The sequence below is a fragment of the Chroicocephalus ridibundus genome, chromosome 4, assembly GCF_963924245.1.
Source record: "Chroicocephalus ridibundus chromosome 4, bChrRid1.1, whole genome shotgun sequence".
NCBI classification, from domain to species: domain Eukaryota; kingdom Metazoa; phylum Chordata; class Aves; order Charadriiformes; family Laridae; genus Chroicocephalus; species Chroicocephalus ridibundus.
The window spans coordinates 17,357,628-17,375,966 of NC_086287.1; the positions used below are offsets into that span (position 1 = coordinate 17,357,628).

The 18,339-nt window shown below is 44.0% G+C and overlaps 1 protein-coding gene across 4 annotated transcripts in view; it reads left to right on the forward strand.

Annotated features, from left to right (window-relative positions):
* OSBPL5 (oxysterol binding protein like 5) overlaps window positions 1–18,339 on the forward strand; it is a 183,430-nt gene that overhangs the window by 93,448 nt on the left and 71,643 nt on the right. Inside the window, exon 1 of one of the 4 annotated variants that reach the window (XM_063332843.1) lies at window positions 7,948–8,244. The exons of the other annotated variants lie outside the window; for them this stretch is intronic. The gene's annotated coding sequence lies outside the window, so the exon portion shown is untranslated. Of the gene's footprint in view, window positions 1–7,947; window positions 8,245–18,339 lie in introns of those variants that run through there. 4 annotated transcript variants of the gene reach the window in all.

Here is an 18,339-nt window from a genome sequence, read left to right on the forward strand (position 1 = left end):
GGTTGCTTATAGCTGGATTCAAAGAAGCCGACACATCAGTCATCTCAGATACAGTCCCATTCATTTTAAGATACAATCCACAATGTTTGTCTGTGTAAAAGGCCATAATGAAAGCAAGAGTGTTGGAAGAAGTAAGGTTGTTTATTTTTTATGGGTGTTCCTTCCTTCCTAGTTTAGTGAAACACTGTATCTTTATGTAGCTCTGAATAATAAATACATCTTTAAGCAGTTACAGTTGATGCAAATTAAGCCTAATGGGCAGTTTAATTTGTGTGCCCAATACATTCAACTAGTCAGCACTGTCTGTGCTGAAAAAACTGACGGTTGAACAAGTTATTGATGTAGTATGAAGTATGTGGTTTTTATTGTGTAAAGTAGTATCCAAGTCATGTTAGGAGGCATCAAAATCACTTCAGTCTCCCAAGTTCTCTGATACAAAACTACAAGCATCTGAACATTTGAAAGCTGAGCTTCTGAAGGTTTGGATACATTTGTCTTTTGCTGGAATTTGTTAAATTTGAATAAATCTTACCAAGAAGAGCCTTTTTTTGTGCAGTTTCATCCTCAGTGGCCCCGTTTCTTATCAGAAGTCCTCTGTGGTATGCTACTATAAAGAAGTACTTAGAACAAAATGCGTTGGCACCAAGCACTGTGTGAATCTGAAAATGGACCAAAGCTGTGGATGCAGTTATGATTTTTGCAAATGAGTGATCGGATTGGAACAAAACCGTTCCAAAGGTTGGGAGATGTACTGTTTCATGGAAGCAGGCTGACACTGCTGAGAAGGCAAGGTCACAATTTAATAAACAGCACTTTTTCATTCTCCCTTCTTAATTGCAGAAGTCAGTCAGAGTTCAGCTCCTGCATAATAGGCAACAAGGAAAAACAATTTCTTCGTCCCTTTTGCTGGCTTTTTCTCACAGTATGTGTAAAACTAAGGGGTGATCTTTTTCCTACCTGTTTCAGTAACTAAAGTTACAACAAACAATTCAGGATTGCGCATAATAATGATAGCTCAGCGTGTTTAGAAAGCTTACTTTGCCCTGTAGCGGCCCACACATGTTTCACCGTATGGAGTTTTTCAGTCTAAACCTCCTTTAGTGCTCTATAGCTGCCGGGAGCAAAGGAGGCCACTTGGGTGGGTGGGCAGCACCCTTGTCCTGCCTTCACTCTGCCCTGGGGAGCAGTGGGTTCTGAAATGGGTTCCAGTAGCCTCTGCCCTGATTTTCAACAGAATGAGCACCTCGTTTAGTGACCCATTTGCCCGTGGTTCACTGAACTCGCCCAGCCATGGCCATTTTACTCTGGTTCTCAAGCCGGCAGCTCTTGGGGCTGCCAGTCCTCCTTGTCTCTTTCCTGCTGGCAGTAGCTGGACTTTTGCCCATCTACGTTTCCCCTGTTTGCCCCTGATGTGGGGCTGATCTTTGTAGGGCTCTGACAGCACAGTCCTGCTCACTGTGAATTAACCCTGCTGCTGTAATTCCTGGAGACCGGGATGGGTGCTGCAGAGGTTTCTGTACGTGTGTGAGTCTTGCAGGATCCATCACTGGGCTCTTGGTACCTTCCAGCTTGGCTAAAGAGCTTTGCCGGTTTTTGTGGGCATGAAACTGCATTTTGGTTTATAGTTCTGTGGTGTCTTTTACTTTTGAAAGACAAATTCCCTCCTATTCTTTTCTTCTTCCCGTAGTTTTGTAGTCTGCCTTCGAGAAAGACTTCTCCTTGCAGCTTTTGTTTATTAAACTGAGGGGAAAAAAACAACCCTCCAAAACCAAAGCACTGTCATTTATAGGCAGCATGGCAGTGATTCAGGCTAACTGGGTGGCAAGCACAAATCCTTTCTTGAGAGTATCGTGTTATTTGGGAATATTGTTACAATAGCACATGTTTCACAGAGCGGTATTTCCTCAGTGTCCTGGCCCTGGAAAACCTCCTGTTACTGGACACTCACCAAGTTGTTAATGGAGAGTTTGGAAGCAGCCATCAGATGTGGCAAGATTTATAAACACACATCAGCTATCTTCTTGCTCCTTCCTGGATCACGGGACCTAATCACATATTTGGAAGAATGTTTCCATTTCCTCCTAAACTAGGGCTCAAAGGCCCAAACTTACCCGTACATTCTAGCAGGCTTATTTCTCATAGCTGTGTTCCCAGAAGAAGGCACAGAGAATGTAAAAAAGGTATTTCCAAGATTAGCCTGTTAGCCAGAAACATCCTGGGAAGAGTAATTTGCCTAGAGGCATGGCTGATGAACATATTCTTGCTGTTCTTAGTTCTCCCACATTGCTGCCATTTGAGGCTTCCCTATTATTTTCTAATAGCTTTTATTTTCAGATGCTTTTCTGGCTATCTCTCCTTGCATGGCTGACTTCTGGGGTCCTGGTTTATTTGAACTGCAAGAAATACTGGCTGTAATTCTTTCATTCTCCCTTTTTGTAAAAAAAAGTATCTTCAAGTATCTGTCTGTGAATCTCCAAGATGGTACCTCTCTAATCTGATCCTTTCATTGCTGCTAGTTCATAACGCCTTGCATTTTCTCACTTTTCTACCTTGTTACTACACTATTTTACTGCTTAGGTACAGTGGAGCCCCTGTGAAGGCAGGAAGATTCGACTCTTCTCAAAGTCAGCTCTGTAGCGACATAGCAAAGCGTCACATGCATTGGTGGTGGTGGTGACAGGGAAATTCCTGCATTGTATAATAGACATTAATACTACAAATCAGCCAAGTTCTGAATTTGTATTCTTTCAGGGGACTGCATTCACAGAAAAGCCCGCAGTCACCTTTTCAGACCTGGTTATGGGATCGGTGCTGTTGCTAATTCTATTATGCCTCAGGAACAAGAGAGCTGTGATTTAGAAAGGTTACTTTCTTTACATGAGCTAACTTGATGACAGCAGCAGCATTGCTGGTGAAAAGCAGCACCCCATCAAAGCTGTACTTTGCATAAAGCAGCCAGCATGCCTCAGTACTGTCAATAACCCACTTCCTGTGGCCCTATTAATTTGCAGCCAGAAAAAGGGTGATATTTAGGCAAAAGACGCTCTTTAGCATGTAGGACTGTTAGCATAAGAAAGGAGGCTTGGCGTATCTCCAGCTGGCTCCCTCTGACCCAGGGCTTCCTCAAAAGCGAAGCTGTGAGGGTTTCGGTGCGAGAGTGCAGACCCTTCCTGGAGGAGCTCCTTCTCCCAGCCGGGGCTTGGGGCAGCTGGGAGCACCTGGCAGCGTGGTGCTGTGCTGCCATGTCTGCACGCCCATTTCCTTGTCACCGGTGTAAATCAGGAGTGACTTCAGTGAAGCCACAGAAGCAGGCTGTTATCACACACAACTGAGAGAAATAGGACTAAAAGAGAGAATTGGGATAAATTATACTTTTTTTGTTAAGTGCCGTTACTGCTGAAGTTCTTATCCGAACTTTATTTCATTTCTATGACCTCTTTTTTATACCTGTAGTTGTCTTGCTGTATCTGAATGTCAAATAAAAACTGTGGTAGACACTTTAAATATAGGAGAGGCTTGAGATAAGTGTATGGAATTGGGGAAATAGCAGGAGACTCGTTTGGCCGCTGTATTGATAAAGCCACTAGCACAACCTGTAGAATTGTCTTAAACCATAGCAGTAAAAGATGTATTTTCTGGAAAACTGAAATGGTAGTTTCTTTTCTTTTTTGGGGGGAGCTGGTTAAGACTTGACCCCGTTTACAGAGCATCTTGGAAGCAGTTTAAGAAAAAAGATTAATTCATTATATTTGTTTAAAAAAAAATAGCTTTAGTTTGAAAATAGCATAAGAAGGCGCAGCATGAAAGATATTGTAAGAATAATTGAGAACAGGAATTTAGAATGAAAAGTTTTTTCTTTATCAAAATTCTGGATATGAAATGGTTTAGTCTGCTCCTTACTAGAAACCAAGAGCTAGGCTATGTCATTCCAAAATGTGCAGTTGGAAGCTGGAAGCAGTGAGAAAGCATGGCCAAGTGTACACCAGAAAGCAATTCTTCCTCTGTCTCCTCTTCATATTGCTTAATGAAAAAGCAGCACTGTACAGCCCGGCATGTTTCTTTTGTGTCAATACGAGTGTGTTTGCACTCTATGACCACAAGAAAATGCAAAACCCAAACCTCTTTCACCTCAATGATATTTCAAAAGGATTCTGGGTCTAAAATGAAAAAGAAAAATAAGTTGTTTCTGGTTTGTTTGTTTGCTTTGGTTTGTTTTTTCTAGAGCTACAAATACACCATGGAAACTGTACAATCAGGAGAAGGCCCGGTAGGCTCATTTGTGCTCTCCTTGCCAGAGCCGCTGGAGAAGACCTCATGGCATCTCTACCCTGGGATGGCATTGGGATGGCCAAAGGCTCCTGGGGCTGGAGGGCTGAGCGGGGAAGTAGGGAGTCTCCCCCAGTAATGCCTGCGTCCCACTGCCTGGTCAGAAGAGGGTTAAGGGCTGCTCTGCTCCATAATTCAGAGGAATTTGAAGGAAAAAGGTGTGCCTTTTTTTCCAGGAAATCAGAAGACACAAAGGGAGATGCCTTTGGGCCTTTGCTACTTCAGTCATAGGAAGAAGCTGTGTTTTACGTTACTCTGGCATTGTCTTTGGCTGAGTAAGTCATGCCCAGAGGAAAAGGGCCAATGTAGACTTTGAGGCGGGACCGTGCTGAGATTTTCCTACACCAGTTAACAAGCTCTTCCCGATTTGTAATGTCTTCGAAGGCAGCTTCACTACTGGACCATGAGCTGCTGTGTGGGAGCTGAACTTCCTTGCATAATTCAGGCCCCAGCTCAGTTTTTTTCTAGTTCTAAATTGATCAGGCCAGTGATTTGTTGCAAGCAACAGAATTTATAGGGATTTTAGGTGTGGGAGTCTGCTCTAAGATCTGGTTTTACATTCTTAATTTAGCGGCGTAAAGCTGCACATGCCCTTCTTCTAACAAACAGCATTTAGTAGTGGTTATTTGACTGGGGTTTGGTTGTGGGTTTTTTGATGATCAAGATATTTTGCCTGCTTTTTAGGAAGACAAAGAGTCCAGCCAAACTTGTAAAGACAATCACCTGGTTTAAGCTCGGGGACCCAGACATGCTTTTCCAAGTACAGGAAGGAAACTGTTGCTTGGCAAAAATGGAGCACAAACAAAGAAAGAAACAGTGGGAATGTGATTACCAGGCACATGGAAAACAACTTTCAAGCAAGTCTCTTTAAGACGAAGAAGGTTAAGACTGATCCTGTCTGCACTGGCCCCAAGCAAGTCACCACTGACCCAACTCCAGCTGAGCGGTACGAGCTACCAAGAAAGCAACCACATACCAGTTTGCAGAAATGAGTTTTGTTATGGTGTTAATGCTGAACTAGGCTGTGTAAGAAAGAGGCAGGACACCTTGGAAGGGCAGTATAATGCCTTCCTTCTGGGAAGAAATTTGAGAATTTCCTCTTGGTGTGGCTGAGGTGGCAGAGGTAGATGTGCCATTGCTCACAATTCATCAGCAGTTCCCCTCTCCAGAGTTTCACGTCCTACATGGGGCTAGCGACTCTCATAGCTGCGAAGGGCAAACCACACTCCAAAACTATTTGTGGGGAGCCTCCAGGTTGCTGTGACATTTGGTGGTTCAATACAGAGAAGGGGATGCTTAGAGCTGCCTCTGCATCTACCCATTCAAAAATTCCCCACCCTCTCTCGGAGGCGACCGTCTGCGACACTGTTGGATTTGCTGGCGTTGCTGCAAATGCCAAACAGCCTCAGCAAGTGCTGAAAGACTGACTTAACTTTGCAGCACTGGGCAATGAAAATGGGGGAATTACGAACCAAAGGAAACATAGGGCTGGAAGGGACACACACAGACCATGAAATCTTTTTCCTGGACAGAACTGTTTCTGGCAGCTCCTTGTCTCTTGTGCCCTCGAAAAGCCCCTGTGCCTTCACAGCTAGAATGGCCTCAGGGTGTTGGTCCCAGCCAGGAGTCTGCCTGCATCACCTCGATGGAGACCACAGACCCCTTGCAGTGCCAGTTGCTTGTGACTTTTTCCCTTCACATTCATCCCAGTTTTTTCTTTCGGCTTGTAACACTCAACCACAGAGGCTTCCCTTAATAACTGTCAGAAAGCGAGAGAAAAACTCTTGTCTGAACACTAGCTCCCAGACCCCAAACCCACTGGGTGGATTTACTGTGCCCCCTGCCCAAATCAACTCTGGTACATGCAATAAAAAAAAAATTATTTTCCACTCTTTGTGTCACATACTGACAGAATTTACTGCAGGATTTTTCTGCCCACTTATATGAGGCTGGACTCATTTCTGTGCACAATGTGCACCCTGTGTAGCTCCCTCCCTGCTTGGTTACCCCAGGACACATAGGCAGTGTCTCTGGGCGCCCTGGTTCTCCCAGACCCTTGTGGGAGAGGGGATGCGGACCCCTGGCCTCAGCATCGCTCCTTTCACGGGGCCCTGACAGGGTGTATCACTTCCTCTCCAGGCGGTGGTGTTAGGATCCCGGCGGTGTTCGTGCTGGCTGGCACATGAGCATTGCCTCCCAGGACAATTTCAACAGTTTCCTGCAGCGACAGTGTCTCCGATAGCTGAAATTTCTGATCTAATAAAAGATCTTCGTGTCTCAGCAAGACGCTGTGGCTTCAGCAAACTATGTACTGTCAAGTGTAGAAGGTGGTGTTTATGCATACATTTTTAATCCTTGCTTGCCCAGTACTGTGTAAGGTGTAAAATATCTTGGAAATGCTGGCTTCTTATTGTTACTATTATCACCGTCATCTTAATTTTCCATCATTTTGAATATCAGTTATTCATGAGAAATCAGTGCAACAAGTGGGAGTTCTTCCAAACCTTTTTAGTTTATATTGTTTTCAGTCACATCATGCCAGATGTCTTGGAGGAGTCTGATCTGACACAAACCCAGAGAAGTCATAGTAAAACTGTATACAAAAAGACACAGGCTGAAACACTGCAGCTGGTGACACCAGCACATATCAATGTTATTTGCAAAACTCTTCCTTCACTCTGAGAGCACGTGAGGGCAAGGGAAGAGCCCATGCTGCAGAGAACAGCAGCAAGACAAATAGCCTTGGGAGCAAGCTTTGGCTGAGGTGTGTGTTTTGTGCTTATCGCTTAATTTAGCAATATCGGGAAAACCCACGAAGGAAAAGCATTTGGATATTTTCCAGATGCAGAATGATGCAGGAAGAAGCAGGGCTGTAATTAAGCATGCTTGCCTACTAAAATATGTGTACAATCGCTACGGGATACTGTAGCTAGCAACATCTATGGGACTATTTTCAAAGCTGAAGCTGTAATACTGTGCTAGCGTGCCTAGCGTCTGCGCCTGTGCTTGGCAAACCTGCCTCCGCATGGCAGGTTTAGGTTCTGTGCAGCTTAGGGAATGATGCTTCTACTATGCTCAGCTGCATCAGCCGAGAAATCTTTGTCAAACTTGGGTGTATCTGAGCCCTGTGCAGAATCACTGGGTAATTTCCACCACCAGCAGCCCACTGTTGCAAGGATTTACTTTATTCCGTACAGATTAATTACAGAAGAGAGTCAACTGTTTGGTTTTTTTTTCTGATTGTACAGTGATTCTGTGTGCCAAGAAGCCACTTGGCACAAGAAGCCAAAGATTTAGTGAATCTCTTTTTAGCGAGAGATTATGTGTGACAGGGATAGAGTCTGTCACAGAGTTTCAGATTAAATATTGCTTGTGCACTTTGATAAGTGGCTGCAACTGGCTCTAATTTTCTTAGTGCTGCACATCTGCTTTGATCAGGAATGAAACTGTTAACAGTGCTGACAATTAAATTATTGTTGATGGGCATTGCAGTTTGAACTTCCCCTGACAAACAGTGGCAGATCACACCCATCACCGCTATTGTTTCAGGCTTTCTTTGGACATATTGCTGGGTTGAATCACACTGCACTTCTTTTCAGGATTTTCTTCCACAGTCACCGTGGTTAGAGAGTCGCTCTGATTTTCCGAGCGAGAGCTGGGATCGTAGACAGCGTGCTGGCAGCATGTGGGAGGTGTGTTTCATTGCCATGTGCCCCTGGAGCACAGGCTTTGTGTGCGGGTGTCTTCTCTGGGTCTTGTGCTGATCTGCAGCTTGGAGGAGTGTAGCATCCAGGAGGGGACCAGAAAGCCTTTGTGCCCGTAGCAGGCAGCGAGGATCTGGGGTAGGGACGGCAGCTCGGAATGCAGGTGTCGCATGGGAGAGGAGAGTGATTGGCATCTGAGACAGCGAGCACTGTGGTGAGTGTCCTTTCCTCCTCCTTCCCCAAGACTGATCCCAGCCTTCCTACTTTCCTATAGCTCTTTAAAGCTTTATTTCATTCAGTCTCTCCCTTTTTTACCTGCCCTCCTCTTCTCCCCTCATCTCTCATTCTCCTTTTGGTCTCCCCTTCTTTCTATGTTTCTGTCCCCCTGCCTCTGAGGCTGGACACAGTCTCATGCAAATGTAGTGGGTTCTTTGAACATTTGTAGCCTTATGCTTTGGGAACTGTTGACTGACAGGAATTGTCTATAATGGATTTAGAAGTACCTGAACACCCTATTTGCATTTCTGCCTGTCTGCTCAGAAACACAGGCATTCAGCTCCCTTGAGGCTTGAATTCTGCTAGAAGCGGCTGTGGCAGTGGCATCCTGTGATTTCCTTCATCAGTTGAAATTTTCAGGAGTTTGGTCTGATATAATGAAGTTGGCCATTTTACTGCCCTTTGCTGCTGAACAACTTGGGTAACTTCTCACCTACCTAAAGGGATGGAGTTCCCTAGACAGGCTTTATTAGTGAGAGCCCACATGAAAGTGTGCCAAGTGTGGCTCTTCCTTATGTTGTTGTTGTTATTCAGCGGTCTGTATTGATTTGTGGTATATTTTATTCAGCTAAAATCCTGATCAGCCCAAGTCTGCTCTGTGTCTAGATTGCTTGTAGAATTAGGAGTTTTAGTAGCAATTTCAAGATCAGGAGCAAATCCTCTACAAAATTAGGTTTTGCCTATGTAAATAAGTTGCACTACTTTTAACTACCATTCTGTAACATTGATCTAACCCTCCCCTAGTGCAAATTCAGGTATGCCAGTATGAACATGCTTATACCAGTGTAGCTTGTTCCCCTGTGGGAAAGGAGAACAAGCTGTTCCAGTATAGAGCACTTTTATTTGGCTCTGACTACATCCACACTTTTGTTGTATTGGCAAAAATAAACCAGCAAATAGTACTTGTAATTTAACATGGGTGAACTGGTACAAAATTATGTATAGAACAAGTCTTGGTCTGCAGACTGCCTCAATAACTCCTTGACAAGCCAGTGTTTAATATGCCGTGTATTTATAATTTTGTGTTTGTGACTGGAGGTACAGTGGAAAGACTTAGTGTTACTGTTGTTATGTATTCACAATTAAGAAACTAAGAAGTGGTCAGTGTGTTGGCTATAAAGTCATGGCTGTGAGTCATGTGAGTCATGGCTCTGTTTTATTTTTAAATTAAGTACGTAAGACTTTATTCACTTTCATACTGGTTGCTGACCTTTGTTTTTATTTGCAGCATATTGGCATGTAAGAGGGCTGTGGCAGAGATGCATATTCCAGTAATGTTTACTTGGAAGTGCCTTTGAGCTGGCAGGGAAATACAGAGGTGTTCTAGCAACATTGAAAATCTGGGTCCTGAAAAGCCACTTGTGCCAGTGCAAAGTGAGTGCCTGGTGGCTGTGAAATACTTGGCATTCGTATCTGTGGCCATCTACTTCAGTAATTGGCAGGGCACGGCAGCCTGGAGATCAATGGGCAACAGGTACAGAGAGAAACTTTAAAAAATTCCGATCATACACTATAATCCCAAATATCATGGTTTATTGACTTTTTCCCAGTACTGCTGCTAATCTAGATGATGGGTATGTGCCTTGTAGTGAGAGCCATGTAGGAAAGACCCTTAGTGTTTGCAGGCAAAAGAGAAATCTATTTAAGCACTTCCTACTCAGAGTAATTGGGGGAAAGCAGTGCCACCACCAGGCTAGGGGCTTCTGGGGAGGAACTGCCTTAATTGCACATGACTGACAGGCATCTGGAAACATGGGACCAAACTAAAACGTCTTGGTTTTCTTCTACCACAGAGTAAATAAACCCATATGACCCTTTTCTTCTGCAAGATAAGAGGTTATTTTAAGGCAGGTGGTCGTGAAGTGAAGGAGTCTGTGGGGAGGAGAAGCCGATGCTGTTAGGGGACTGCAAAGCTTTGCTGGGAGGAGCATGCTTTATTGTGCTGCTTGTTGGCACAGTTACCTTGCCAGGCTGTTGAGGGAAATAAATGTTCACAGAACCTAATAGTTTCCTCCTGTGACTTAGTGTCACCTCCATCTCATTTAATTCCCACCTTTGCTTATTGTGAGTGCCATTTCAGTGCTGCGTTTCTTGGCTTCATTATGTCCAGACTGAGCGCTGCTTTGGAAACAGGTTTCCGACCTGCAAGTAGCTTGTTTTGTAGAGCAAGGAGGAAAACTTTGCTGGTTTTTTCCACAAGCTCATTGACTCCTGTGACTCCGACAATGGTGGCTGAAGTCGCTCCCCTGAGCGAGCTGGGGCTCTTGCCTGTGGCAGGGGCTGCGGTTGGGTGCTGCTGGGGCTGTTGGGGTGGCACGGGCAGGCAGCAGTCGGTAGAACTGGCATACGTTCGTCAAGAGCAAGCAGCTGACCTCGGACAAATCTGCAGTTGGGCTGTAACCCAGCCTAGCATCCAGCTCGCCCTGGTCTTTGCTGCTTCTTTCTAGGAGAAAAGTGATCTGTGGCAGTCGTTTTGCTGGTTTAGATTACTTTTCTCCCTGGGCTGACTCATGCCTGCTCTGTTTGCATCGGGTGGGAGCTACAGGCTGTCAACAGCTGATCTTTATCCTTAAAGGGTCCAGCAACATTGGCAGCCATGGAAGGAGAGGCAGAGGCATCAGACAGGTCCTTGCCTGCAGTTCTTGGTAGTGAGGCTTGCAATCAGGACAGTTTATGTGAGATCAACAGACAGAAGCAGTATCAGCTCAGCCCCGCTCCCACAGGAATCCGCAGAATCCATTGGTGAGCGGTGTTGAAAAGCTCCTTTTTATGGTCTCGTCACCTCCACTTTTAACCTGATATGAAAATGTTCATTATAAAATACCCTGTCATCCTTACAGCAATTGCATCACTGATGTCTGTGGTGGTGCGTTGTGAGCTGCACAGGAGAGAAGTCATTAATATCTGTATTTATACATTTCCCTAAAGATGAAGAGATGACTGCAGCAGAAGATTAATTTTGCTGGGAAAGACACTGAATGAGCTGACCTGATCAAGGGGAAGACTTTAAAATGTTAGGCTCTTTAGTTTTCCCTGCCTCACTCAGACAGTAGCTGGTGTGATCTGTTGCTCTTCAGCAAATATATTTGGGTCCAAGCACTGCTTGAAATGGTTAGAAACCCAATATGCTTTTTTAGGCGGGGCAATTATTTATTACATGTTTGTACAGCTCCTAACACTTTTGGTTACTGTGCCAACTGATTGCTAATGGTTGGGCAATAGTATTTATTACTGGCAGCTGGTAAAAACAGTCTGTGTTTATGCCCTGTAGGGGAATTTGGTATGTACACACAGCCAGGGGATGTTAAAGGTTTTGTACCTTTCAGAGGCACCACGAAGTCTGTACAGACCATCTAGCCTTCTGCCATTTTAAGTGCTTCCTTACTTCATTTCAGAGATATTTGTTTATTCCTTCCCTTGTTACCCTCCCAAACCTTTCAAATCTTTTCCATCTGGGCTCTTGTGTTTATAAACTCGTCTGTGTTTGGAGCTTGTAGGCAGCAACCACTTTGAAGCCTACTTTTGTAATACAGACCAAGCAGTTGCCAGAAAGCACCATGGGCTCTCATTCTCCTCCGCCGCCTCCTGACGGCATTGCAGGTCTCTCTGAGATTGCCTCTCTTCTACCTGTAGGATGCCCATCCCTGTGCTCGCTGCTGTAAGTCACCATCACCCTGGTAAGGGGGCCACAAAACTTCCCTGATTTACACAGCCTGGGGATCTGACGCAGCACGGTTGCTATTGAAATATTTTCATTTGTCTTGGTTTGTTTCTCTTGAAAAGTCATAGTGCAGCAGCTCTAACTCCTGTTTTGTAAGACCCACACAGCTGAAGGCTATCACTTTTTTTCTGATATGGAAAAGATGAGCTGGTCAGCCCTGAGCGGGGCTGAAGTCCAGCCTCATAAAATCTGTCTGTCACCTTTTAGCCATTCTCCTCGCTGCTTCCTTTTCGAAGCAGAGATAATGGGAGTGTTTCCTGCTAACTCCTGTCTCTCTGTGATAAATTGCTGTGGTCTGTATTGGAAAGCATTGTCTGGCTGCTCTTAGCGCTGCGATAAAGAAAATGCTGTGAATCGGCTGCATTGTGTTTGGCTTCCTTTCAGCCAGGGCCAGTCTGGACGCTGAGGACCTGATCTTCCTTCTATGCCAGGCCTCAGCTCATGTTTGTGTGGGAAGCTGGGATTTTTGTTTGTTTGTTTAAAGCCACCTTTACACTTCAAACATGGAGTTGTTGAAGGTCAGTGTGATCCATAAATCTATAGATGGGGGTCTGCAGGTGCCCCTTGTTCTCCATATCCTTCCTTTGCACTCTCCTCCATCCAGGCAGGAGTGCTTTTGACCCCCGCTTTGTATTTCCAGTTGTCAGTGCTTGTAGCAAGGAGAGTTTGTAGCGAAGCAGTACTGTTTTGTTTCACTTTGGGTTTTTTGCTTGGATCTTTCCATTCAGTGACAAAAAAGCCGGTGTCAGTATAGGTTAGCTTTAAAGTGATGAGAAGAGTCCTCTTTCTGAATTCCATGGCTTTCGGATTTGCTGTCTTTTGTCAAGAGCTGTACTGTGAGGTTTGCTGCCCACAAGATCGGGAGCTGGGTCCTGCCTTGGCTTGCACTTGCATCAGCAAAGAGGAATTTCACTGTCACCATCGGTACTATTTCAGTATAAAAGCAATATGAGAGAAAGGTGACTCAGGTCTTTGGTATCAGGTGTTTCTAACTAATTACCACTGAAATGTATTAGATGGTCTTAAAAAGGAAGCTTGCAATCGCAACAAAGCACTTTTAAGTCACTTGGGGACCTTTCTTTTTCATTGAAATGAATTCAGAGGCAAAACACACACTCCATCATAACTGCTTTCTTGCTGGGATTCTCCAGGGCATTAGCTTATGGCTGATAGCTCACACAAAGAGTTTCTGTCTGGCTTATGCCCGGCACACAGAGGCATCTGGTAGTGGGACAGTTGTATAAGTACCAGAGTAGTCACAAGCAAAAACATTGAGATAGTATTATTTGAACAGGTAGGAGGAGATCAGCAAAGACAAATGCACGGTTAAATTTGTATGATGTGGGTGTGTTCTTTCACCTGCATGCCTAAAGCTCAGTCAAAGGAAAGCGCTGGTGCAAAGAGTTTATCCTGTCTGCTTGTTTTCACCAGCTAAGTCATGGATAAACTGGGAGAGAAGGAAAGAGCGAGGTAGGTCCAGAAAGGTTTTCAGCTCGAGAAGTGAGGCTGAGAGTGGGCTTCATTGTGCGTGCTGCATCAGCCTGTGCACGGTTTGAGTCCTTTGGGCTCATTTGGCACAGCATAAATTCCACCCTAAATGCTCTTTGTGGGTTGTCTAGTTTCCTTCCTCCCACAGAGATTTTTAATTAAAAATCTAGGACCGAAATAACTGCAGTGCCATCTTTCAACTATTGTTGAAGGAAGAGCTTGATGCTCTCGTCTCTGAGAAACAGTGAAGTTTATGTAAAAATACACAGTATCTTAATTTCCTGTAGAATTTCAGGGAGAGTGTCTGTATCAGAGGAAGTATAGGTGGATGCTAAATTTAAACCACTGTACAGCAGGTCTTGGTATAGTACCGTGCCCAAAAGCCTGAAAAGCTAAACAGGGGCATATAAGGATCTTTTCAAAAATAGATGCACTTCCTTAAAATTTATTTGGTCTTGTTTATTTAGCCCTCCTCGTGAAGGCCCCTGAGGTTTACAGAGCCCATTTGAATCTGACAAGAAGTTGAGCAGAAAATTCAGCATGATTGGAACACCGTGCCATGGGCTGTGGTCATTTCTCCATCACTTAGTTGTTCTTCATAAGCAGATGAGCCAAGTTGGCTATAATTTAGTGGGCTTGGCATCAAAGACATCGGGTGGAAATATAGTTGGTGCTTATACAGGAGGTGAAGGTAGAAATACACTTGTCTAAAATTCTTGGCATTTAGAATTGTCCATTTCATTCTTTGTGAGCACATGTTTGGGAGGGTGGATGCTCGTGACATCAATAATCTGGAACTGATTCTGGGACATCTTTGTGAAATTGAACAGCCCTTGTTTTCTCGCTAAATTGACTTGTAAACATCCTTTCCTACCATTACCCTTGCCTTACTGCCGTGTTGAAAAGTTCCCTTTTGAGCCCGAGTCTGAAAATGCCTCAACGGGACTTGATATGTAAGTCTGGTTTTGTTTTACTTTGTTACAAGGGGGCAATATTTCACAAACAAGAGAATAATGTCAGGAGGACACTATCAGGCATGAAAACAGGTCTTAAAATTAGCTTGGTATTTCCTCATAATTGTGTGGTGGGAGTGTAGCCCCAAGGCACAATCTTTTGCAGATTTAATTATATAAAGGCAGAGGTGGATGTCATAGAAAGCCATCAGGCTTTCTATGTGAGGCTTGCAGTAGTCTGGGTTTTTTTTTAAATGTCATTAAAGCTTGAAGTAGGATCCTTCCATTAAAAGGGAATATGATCTCATTATGTGATTTAGATAGCAGTATGAGGCTGTAATGTTGCTCTTTAATATGTTCTTTTTAAAGAAAAATATCAAGGCGAGAACTGACCTTGAAGATGTGGCCTGCTTGCGAATGACGTAACTGCACACCTGTCCAAAGCGATGTCCTCTTGTCATGGCTTTAGATCTCTGAGAGCTTTAGCTAAAGCAATTAAGTGAATTTCTCATTTGTGTTTCTGTGTACCTGATACCATATTTCCCCCACCACCCTGGGCCTATCCCAAATCCTCTCATCCTGCAAAGGACCATGCTTATCGGAGCCCTCCTGTGGGGATGGCAGGTGCCATGAGGGCTCAGGCTCCTTCTTTCCAAGGCCAGTCATGGTGACTCCATCAGGGCAACCCTTACTGCAGCCTGGAGTCTATAGTCCCTAAGGTACCACTAAAAAAACTGAATTATTAAAAAGCTATTCTTTTAGGTAGTCAGCTACAATTTAAAAGGATTGTATAGGAGGTCAACAAAGGGTATTACTAACAATTAGCGTGCATAAAAACTTCAGGGCATGGGGGCTGTGGGATATCCGTTCCCCAAGTGCGCTGAGTTATGGATAATTACTGGAAAGCTCAATGTGTCAAAGGTGGACGTGGTTTACAATTATGCAACTCCTTAATACTGTTCATGGGACTCAGAGACCTGCTCCCAGAAATGCTCAGGCTTGGAGACGTGTTCACAGTGTCCCTCAAACAAAAGCTGTCACTAGTGGATGAGCTATCAATATTAATAACAGCAATATAAAGGAAGCAGAGCACTTCAAATCTACTTTTCAGGTGGACTTTTTTGAGTCATATGTCCAATCTTCTTCTTACCTAATACTATTCATATTGAAATTCATAACTGAGTGCTTATTTCCCTAACTAGCACAAAGCTTTTAACACTGTGTTTTAGTGCCTAACCTCATACTGTGTCTCTGTGCCTGAGCCTCAGACACGTGGAAGTCAAAAGGAGCGTTGCCTTTTGGCTCGGGCATGAGCTGCCAAACTGCCGCAGGCTGGCCAGGAACTGTGCCCACACTTCCAGCACAAGCAGCAGGGATTTAAGGGTCATCTGTATTGCAAGTGAGGTGTGATGGTGGCTTATTTCTGCTTACCTGAAGACAAGCTTGCTCAGTAGCAGGCATCAGCACGGATTTCAGAATGATCTGGCCATGTGGTTCTCGCCTGATTTCTCAGATGATAGTATTTGTAGCCTGCCTTGCATGCCTTACTACTGTGGCCATGCTGTTAGCCCTGCTCCAGCTAGCTAGCTCAAAGGTAATTGATGTATGTGTGCCTGAGTTGCTCTTGTAACTTAATTTTGATGTGAATATATCTCCAACAACCTCTTGAGTTCACTGACAAGAAGCAGCTGTGATAGCCACGTGAGTCCTCATGTCATCTCTACAAAACTTTAATTTAAAGAAGTATATAAATATTTCTAGATAAACAGAAATTTAGAGGCACAAATCTGGTTCCTGAATTTGTTTCAAAGTGGATCCTTACTGGAATTTCTTGGCTAGTGTGTTACGAAACTGTATCAGGAGATCAATTGTTACCTGGGATGGCACGTTTCTTCCTTTATGTTGCACATGTGCTTGGTTGCACATTGTGTTTTGGTGGGGAATCCTTGCTAATCTGAATTTTGGCTTTGTTTTCCTGCTTAAAAGAATGCAGACTAGAGATATCAGTAACAAATAATGGTAAACTTCAAATAAAAATTCAGTAAGATGGATAAGCATTCAAATGCTTGATGTATGCCTAACAGCTGTGATTTACCTTTTGGTTGCGTTCAGTTGACTATATTAGAACACGGGATTAAAGGGCTGAAGAGGATTCAAAGCAAGCACCTTACCTTCCTGCATAGATTGGTGCTTCAAGAAAATACCTTTGCCTGAGCTTTATTCAGTTGAGATGCCTTCAGAAACTGGGGCCTAAAGGAGATTATGCAAAGTATGGTTTACTGAAAATAAAGTGAGGGACTAAGAGAAAGGTTTGCAGGAAAGGTGCTCGCTCCTGTCTTTCACTGAGTGCTGGGGGCTTTCTCATCCTTCTGGTAGTGTGGGTAAAACCTTCAATTCTGCACGCACCTGCCCTTACTGGGGAAATAATTAATGTTGATGTACTGGTTGTAATTACAGCAAGTGAGGTATGTTCTCTATAGTTAGCAAGGGGAAAGACCAGTGAAATTGCTAAGTCAGGAGAAGCCCCTCAGTGCTAGTGGGAAATTTAATATGCTTTGTTAAATTAATAGCCTTCTGCATAACAATTAATTTACAGTTTAAAGGGCAGAGAAGGTGGATGTAAAAATCATTAAGCATTCATTTCAATGACCCACTCAATAGTCTTAGTCAGAAGAAATCTCTAGCATAATGTTTACAGAGTGAATTGCAAGTGTTTTAAGACAAAAAACGACGAGGATTGTGTATTTAATACTTACTGCAATACCCATTTCTAAGCTGTAAGGTTGCAGTGATCCCTTTCCCAAACACAACATGGTTTTAGTGATGGGCTGGTGTTTGCTCACAGGAGATGTTTATCCAAACTGGAGGTGATTCTGAAGATGACATTTTCCTACTTGTCAAATAAAAATATTTTGCCCTTTGTGACCCCACCTTCAAATTTCTTAGTCCCAAATTAAATAGGGCTCCCCAAAACAAATTATCTGAGATGGTTTTTTCTCAGTGTGGGCTTTCAGTGCCTGGTTTTGCCTGTAGTTGCCCTGTTTGTGGTCTTTGTACATAATGCTTACTGTAGAGACAGATTAGTTGTGAGAAGATTATGCGTGTAAATGCTAGTGTGCCTAAAGCTGCAAATGTTCTGGAGTATACAAAGGAAACATTAATCAAGACATCTTACAGAGAATTAAGGGAGGAAATAGTTTTTTCTCCCGATCACAACATAATTTTCACTGCCCGGTGCAGGAAAAGGCAGGCAGAGAAGCAGGAGGCGATAGAAGGAGGTTGTTCTTCTGTTCTCGGAGGGAGCAAGAGTAGATTGTTAGAGGTTGGCCGTGGTAGGCATCTTCCACAAGAACAGCACGAGAGAGGCAGCTTTAAGGACTCTGCAGGGCATGTGAGCTTCGAGTTAGGTTGTAGGGGTGAGCTAGCCACACTCCTGAGCTTCCTGAAGAAGCGAAGTCCTTCCTCTTGCATATAATCTTAAAGTTGTCGGTAGCTTTAGCTTTCTGTAACTTGATTCCTTTGTTGCAGATGGGTGTCTTCAGCAACCTGTGTTATTTTGTTTTCCACCCTGGACTGACTGTCAAGCTGAGTAATATGGCAAGCAGCAGAGGGTGTGGTAGTCCTTAAAATCAGAGCACTCCTGCAGTACCGGCATTTCAGTGTATTCACCTGGAGCACATGAGGGATTGAAAGAGCGGGGGGAGCTCCATCAAGCTGCTGGGGCTGGTTTGGCATCCAGCAGAACAACACATGGTCTCGGAGGAACATGCCGGGGAGCACCATTGGAGAGGAAAGGTCCCCTTGACAGCAACACAGAGAAATAGCTGACCCCAATAATTCTGGGGAATAGCTGACACTTATTGTGAAGCTT